The sequence below is a fragment of the Saccopteryx bilineata genome, chromosome 4 (assembly GCF_036850765.1).
Source record: "Saccopteryx bilineata isolate mSacBil1 chromosome 4, mSacBil1_pri_phased_curated, whole genome shotgun sequence".
Taxonomy (NCBI): Eukaryota; Metazoa; Chordata; class Mammalia; order Chiroptera; family Emballonuridae; genus Saccopteryx; species Saccopteryx bilineata.
This window is the reverse complement of record NC_089493.1, coordinates 77580355-77586283: the sequence shown is the minus strand read 5'-3', so window position 1 is coordinate 77586283 and position 5929 is coordinate 77580355. Positions and strand designations below refer to the sequence as shown.

General features: G+C 42.9%; 1 non-coding gene across 1 annotated transcript; it reads left to right on the top strand.

Moving 5' to 3' along the window:
* Positions 1-265: 265 nt before the first annotated feature.
* Positions 266-341, top strand: TRNAS-AGA (transfer RNA serine (anticodon AGA)). Its single transcript has one exon. It is a non-coding gene; the product is annotated as a tRNA-Ser (tRNA).
* The last annotated feature ends 5588 nt before the right edge of the window (positions 342-5929 follow it).

Genomic DNA, 5929 nt, shown 5'->3' with positions numbered 1-5929 from the left:
ACATATATTTAAAAATGATTAAAATCTAGTTCCAAGCCCTGGCTGGGTAGCTCAGTTGGTTAGAGCGTTATCCTAATATGCCAAGGTTGAGGCTTCCATCCCCGGTCTGAGCACTACAAAAATCAATCAATGAATGCATAAATAACTAGAACAACAGATTTTTGTTTCTTTTTTTTGTTTCTCTCTCTCTCTCTCTCTCTCTCTCTCTCTCTCTCTCTCTCAAAAAATCAATAAATAAAACAATTTTTTAAAAGATCTAGTTTTTGCCCTGGCCGGTTGGCTCAGCGGTAGAGCGTCGGCCTAGAGTGCGGAGGACCCGGGTTCGATTCCCGGCCAGGGCACACAGGAGAAGCGCCCATTTGCTTCTCCACTCCTCCGCCACACTTTCCCTCTCTGTCTCTCTCTTCCCCTCCCGCAGCCAAGGCTCCATTGGAGCAAAGATGGCCTGGGCGCTGGGGATGGCTCTGTGGCCTCTGCCCCAGGCGCTAGAGTGGCTCTGGTCGCAACATGGCGATGCCCAGGATGGGCAGAGCATCGCCCCCTGGTGGGCAGAGCGTCGCCCCTGGTGGGCGTGCCGGGTGGATCCCGGTCGGGCGCATGCGGGAGTCTGTCCTGACTGTCTCTCCCTGTTTCCAGCTTCAGAAAAATGAAAAAATAAAATAAAATAAAATAAAATAAAAAAATAAAAGATCTAGTTTTTATTATCAGGGAACTTACAATTTATAGAGAAGACATGTACACAACTAACTGTAATACAAGATATAATAAAAGTTCTGTAGGAATTCAAAAGAGAAAGAAATAAAAAGAAAGAATTTTAGCCTGACCAGGCAGTAGCTCAGTGGATAGAGCATCAGACTGGGATGCAGAGGACCCAGGTTCAAAACCCCATGGCATTGGTTTGAGCATGGAGTGCCTTGAGCCCAAGGTCGTCGCTGGCTTAAACAAGGGGTCACTAGCTTTGCTGTAGCTCCTTGGTCAAGGCACATATGAGAAAGCAATCAATAAACTACTAAGGTGCTGCAACGAAGAACTGATGCTTCTCATCTCTCTCCCTTCCTGTCTGTCTGTTTCTATCTGTCCCTTTCTCTCTGTCTCTGTCACAAAAAAATAAAAAAGAATTTTAGTCATGTGGTTATACTGCCATCAATAGGCCAATGACTCCCTACTTTATTTATTTTTAAATTTTTATTTGTTGATTTTAGCAAAAAAGGGGGAGAGAGAGAGAGAGAGAGAGAGAGAGAGGAACATAGATCTGTTCCTGCATGTGCCCTGATCAGAAATCAAACCAGCAATCTCTGTGCTTCAGGACAGTGCTCTAATCAACAGAGACATCTGGCCAGGGCACTCCCAACTTTATATCTCCGGCCTATACCTCTCTACCAAACCCCAAATTTATATATCTAACTGCCTCTTCAGTATCTTGAAACACTTGGATGTCCAGTTGCTATCTCAGAGGGAACAAGCTGAAAATTGAACTCGTCTTTTCTACCAAACCTGCTCTACTAATAGCCATCTCAGTTGATGGCAACTACATTCTTCCTGGTGCTTATAACAAAAGATTTGGAGAAATTGTTTTATAAAAAGAAATAGAAAAAAAATAGCCCATATACTTATCATCCTGCTTCAACAAATATCAACAAATGCCTAATCTCCTTTCACCTATATTCCAACTCACTAACCCTCAACTGATTATGTCTAATCAAATTCCAGACATCATGTAATTTCCTCCTTAAATATTAGTATGTGTTTCTAAAATAAAGAATTTTTAAAACATAACATCATTAACACACCCAAAGAAAATTAATAGTAATTTCTTAATGGTATCAAATATATAGTGTTCAAATTTCTCCAATTGTCTCATAATTTTTATTGTTTACAATTCAAAACAAGGTTTACACATTGCATGTGGACGATACTTATCTCAGGTCTCTTTTAATCTGTAAATTCTCCCTCTTTTTAATCCCCTGCAATTGATTTACTTGTTGATAAAACCAGGTCATTTGTTCTAGTGTTAAATTGTTAAGAACAGACAACTATTTGATCTTAGCCAAATGGCCAAGAAGCAATTCAGGTCATTTGTTCTATAAAATTTCCAACATTATGGAATTTTCTGATTGTATGCTGTATTGTCATTTAATGTATTTCTTTGTCCCTTATTATTTCCTGTAAATGGACAGTTAGATATACTCGTTTGGATTTATGTTCCTTCTTTCTTTTTGGCAGGAATACTTCATAGGGGCGTCATATACTTCCTGTTGCATCTCATCAGGAGACATAGAGCATTTGGTTGAATATGTTTTTGTTTTGTTGCATTGATTGTTATAATTTTTGTTACAATTAATTGTTACCATTTTTATTTGGAAGTTCAGCAATCATTGGTAATCGTTATCTAGCTTCATTATTTCACTCTGGACTGAAAAATGGTGATATTCTAATTTTAACATAGTCTTAATTAATTAGCTGGAATTCTTCTATAAATAAGAACTTTCCCTTCTTCAAATATTTGATTACCTAAGGAAAAGTATGATAAATGTTTGATCCTTTCCCTCTGATTTAAGCAGTTTTGAAAATAATGAGTTCAGTTTCTTTATGTAATAGAGAAAAGTTCTCTAAATAATAAGCATACTCTAAAAATGACTGAGATTTTTGTTTTTAGTAGCAGTATGAACTAATGGGCTTTAACATATTTAGTGTGCTTCTATCCATTGCAGTTATATTGTTAATTTTGAAATACATATTTTCCCATTTTTGCACTGTGAAATTCCCTTCAGATTAGCTCAAAAGTCCTTTTGACACTATTCCAATAGTCCTTGATAGTTCCTTGCTTTCTGGTATAACAACATGTTCCATGGTCATCTTGTTTATTTCTTGCCTCAGATCTGGAATCTGATGTTTCTCTCAGAAGCCTTGGTTCATTTTAGCAGTAAATGGAATTGAAATTTTTTTAATTTAAATTTTATTTGATTTTGCAAATGGAATTTAGAGACCATAATTTGCATGGTTGGAATGTTGGAATGCTTATTACTACTGGATTGATCATTGTTTGGCTTTTTTCAATTAAACTTAGGATTTCAGGAATTTTATCCAACTTTCTATATTTGTGTCTCTCTTATAATTAACATCTTGGTTTCTGATAACATTGACATATTTATTTGCTTTATTCTATTATAGATGTAAAATGTTATTACTAATAAGTGATGGCTAATAAAAACAATTTAACTTTTCTTTGCAGTTGATTTCTTGCCTTAAGGCATATTACATTAAAAATGTGTAGTTAGGGCCTGACCAGGCAGTAGTGTAGTAGATAAAGCATTGGACTGGGACAAAGAGGACCCAAGTTCAAAACCCCGAAGTTGCCGTCTTGAGTGCGGGCTCATCCAGCTTGGGCATGGGCTCACCAGCCTAAGCACAAGGTCGCTGGCTTGAGTGTGGGATCATACACATGACCTCACAGTCACCGGCTTGAGCCCAAAGGTTGCTGGCTTGAAGCCCAAGGTCGCTGGTTTGAGCAAGGGGTCACTCATTCTGCTGTAGACCCCGGGGTCAAGACACATATGAGAAAGCAACCAATGAACAACTAAGGAGCCACAACAAAGAACTGATGCTTCTCATCTCTCTCCCTCTTGTCTGCCTGTTCCTATCTGTCCCTCTCTCTGTCTCTGTCACCAAAAAAAATGTGCAGTTAGGACATACAATACAACACTGATAAATCTTTTTTTTTTTCAGAGATAGAGAGAGTCAGAGAGAGGGATAGACAGGGACAGACAGACAGGAATATAGACAGATGAGAAGCATCAATCATTAGTTTTTCGTTGCGCATTGCGACACTTTAGTTGTTCATTGATTGCTTTCTCTTATGTGCCTTGACCGTGGGCCTTCAGCAGACTGAGTAACCTCTTGCTCGAACCAGTGACCTTGGGTCCAAGCTGGTGAGCTTTTGTTCAAACCAGATGAGCCCGCACTCAAGCTGGCAACCTCGGGGTCTCGAACGTGGGTCCTCGGCATCCCAGTCCGACGCTCTATCCACTGTGCCACCGCCTGGTCAGGCCAACATTGATAAATCTTAAGAAGGACATTAAGTTAAGTGAAATAAGCCAGTTATAAAAAGACAAATATTGGCTCTGGCCAGATAGCTCAGTTGGTTAGAGCATTGTCCCGAAAGGCAGAAGTTGCCGGTTCGATCCCTGGTCCAGGCACATACAAGAACAGATCGATGTTCCTGTCTCTCTCTCTCTCTCTCTCTCTCTCTCTCTCTTTCCCTCTTCCTTTCTCTCTCTCTAAAATCAACAAAATAAACAAACAAAAAAGACAAATATTGTATGATTCCACTTATACGAGGTACTTTGCGTAGTCAAAATACGGAGAAAGAAAGTAGAATAGTGGTTATCAGGGGCTGGAGGGGGAGGGAAAATCGAAAGTTATTGTTTAATAGGTATAGAGTTTCAATTTTACAAGATGAAAAGAGGTATAAATATGGATGGTGGTGATGGCTTCACAACATTATGAATGTATTTAATACCACTGAATTGTGCATTTAAAATGGTCAAAATTGGCCCTGGCCAATTGGCTCAGTGGATAGAGCCTCAGCCTGGCATGTGGACGTCCGGTTCAATTCCCAGTCAGGGCACACAAGAAAAGCGACCATCTGCTTCTTTCCCCCCTTCTCTTTCTCTTCCCATTCCACAGCCACTGGCTCAATTTGTTTGAGCATTGGCCCTGGGTGCTGAGGATAGCTTGTTTGGTTCAAGCATTAGTCCTAGACTGGGGTTGCCAGGTGGATCCCAGTCAGGGCACATGCGGGAGCCTGTCTTTCTGTCACCCCTCCTCTCAATTAAAAAAAAGAAGCCCTGGCCGGTTGGCTCAGTGGTAGAGCATCGGCCTGGCGTGCAGGAGTCCCGGGTTCGATTCCCGGCCAGGGCACACAGGAGAAGCGCCCATCTGCTTCTCCATCCCTCCCCCTCTCCTTCCTCTCTGTCTTTCTCTTCCCCTCCCGGCAGCCAAGGCTCCATTGGAGCAGAGATGGCCCGGGCGCTGGGGATGGCTCCGTGGCCTCTGCCTCAGGCACTAGAGTGGCTCTGGTCGCAACAGAGCAATACCCCAGATGGGCAGAGCATCGCCCCCTGGTAGGCGTGCCAGGTGGATCCTGGTCGGGTGCATGCGGGAATCTATCTGACTGCCTCCCCGTTTCCAGCTTCAGAAAAATACAAAAAAAAAAAAAAAAAGAAGGAAGAAGAGCCTGACCAGGCGGTGGCACAGTGGATAGAGCATTGGACTGGGATATGGAAGGACCCAGGTTCGAGACTCCGAGGTCCCAGCTTGAGCATGGGTTCATCTGGCTTGAGCAAAAGCTCACCAGCTTGGACCCAGGGTCGCTGGCTCCAGCAAGGGGTTACTCAGTCTGCTGAAGGCCCGCAGTCAAGGCACATATGAGAAATCAATCAATGAACAACTAAGAAGTCGCAACGCGCAACGAAAAACTGATTGATGCTTCTCATCTGTCTCCATTCCTGTCTGTCTGTCCCTGTCTATCCCTCTGACTCTCTCTCTGCCACTGTAAAAAAAAAGAAGAAGAAGAAGAAGAAGAAGAAGAAGAAGAAGAAGAAGAAGCAGCAGCCTGACCAGGTGGTGGCACAGCAGATAAGAGTGTTGGCCTGAGCCCTGGCCAGTTGGCTCAGTGGTAGAGCGTTGGCCTGGCGTGCAGGAGTCCCGGGTTTGATTTCCGGCCAGGGCACACAGGAGAAGCGCCCATCTGCTGCTCCACCCCTCCCCCTCTCCTTCCTCTCTGTCTCTCTCTTCCCCTCTCGCAGCCAGGGCTCCATTGGAGCAAAGTTGGCCCAGGCGCTGGGGGTGGCTCTATGGCCTCTGCCTCAGGCGCTAGAATGGCTCTGGTTGCAACAGAGCAATACCCCAGATGGGCAGAGCATTGCCC